Raw genomic sequence first — 1,386 nt, forward strand, 5'->3', positions numbered from 1 at the left:
AAAACTGTAGCTGTATCTGAACTGTGACAAGTTGTTTGACAAACATCATCTTTCAGATGGGGAAACGGGATTCAAACAGCTTAGGTCATGTCACCATTTACATCAGCCCTCTATGTACAACACTGTAGATCAACATCCACATTTGACTGGTGGGATAATTAACTCTAGCCTGGTTTCATCACTTCCTGATTTCATTCACAGATGTATATCAGATCTAGAGCTCATCCTTCATTTACAGTTGCTGTAACTTAATAGTGTGTGAAATCAGAGATCGCATAACCTATTTCTCCTTACACTTTCCCTTATACGATGATAAACTGCCTTGATTGCAACTGCATTCAGTGTGTGTCTGTGTCTATGACTAATATTGTTCAGTTCTAAACACTCTGAGATCTATTAATGTTTAGTTGGCCTTTCCGTGTCTCACACGCTGGCAATTTCACATCTGCATTATCATTTAATATCAGTGTGACGTTTGGAAGAGGATCGCCCGACAGACAGGTGGTTGCAGTCGAGGGCTGGTGAATAAGCTGATATAGAGACAGGGGCGTCGCACCCGTGGGGGATGTGGGGGTTTTAACACCCACACTTTTCCCGGTGAGAGGGTTCGACACCCGCACATTTTCTGCAGTTTTTCCGCAGTTTTGCACAAACGCCTTACTACAGTCGTTCCTCCGTTTCTCTGACCGCTCTTTGTCTGCGCTCGCCGCGGCTGCCTCCTCCCCCTCCCTCTCAAACTTGACACCGGCTTTGAGTGTGATCGGCTGATGATTGGCTGTTCTGCCTTAAGTCCCGCCTCTCTTGGGGTGTTAACGGTCAGCTCGTGCTGAGGAGGCGGGAACTTATGGTTATTTACGTCTCCCTTTTCCAGGTACTTTGAATGAGTGTTGCTTTAGAGGTTTTTAAATAAGCTTGATATGTGTTTGGGAAGATGTTCTGTTAATCGTTTTGTTGACATGTCGAGTGTTTTCAGTATTATATTTCGTTTTTTAGACTAATGCTAATTGCTATTATTGGGATATTGTTTGCATACCTGTTGAAGAACTATGAAATAAAAGTGTATATTATTTTAATGTTTAAAAACAGTAAATTGTTACATTATTTATACCACCAGAGAAAAAGCTTTGTGTGGGCGTTTTTTTCTCCCCTTTTCTGATTTTTTTTCTTTTTTCTTTTTTTTTTAAATGTAGGATTATTTTTTTCCCAGCCAAACGCTGCAAGCCGGAAATCCCGCACAGTGCCAGAGAACTTTTAAGACCTGCATTTTGTACCCCTCTGTCAATGTGTTCATCATTTTTATTGCTTATAAACAAACCACATCCATCCCCCACACTTTTGAAAAGCTTGCTACGCCCCTGTATAGAGAGCTTGTTTAGAAGAGTGTGA

This window comes from Carassius auratus, chromosome 13, assembly GCF_003368295.1.
Source record: "Carassius auratus strain Wakin chromosome 13, ASM336829v1, whole genome shotgun sequence".
Lineage (NCBI taxonomy): Eukaryota > Metazoa > Chordata > Actinopteri > Cypriniformes > Cyprinidae > Carassius > Carassius auratus.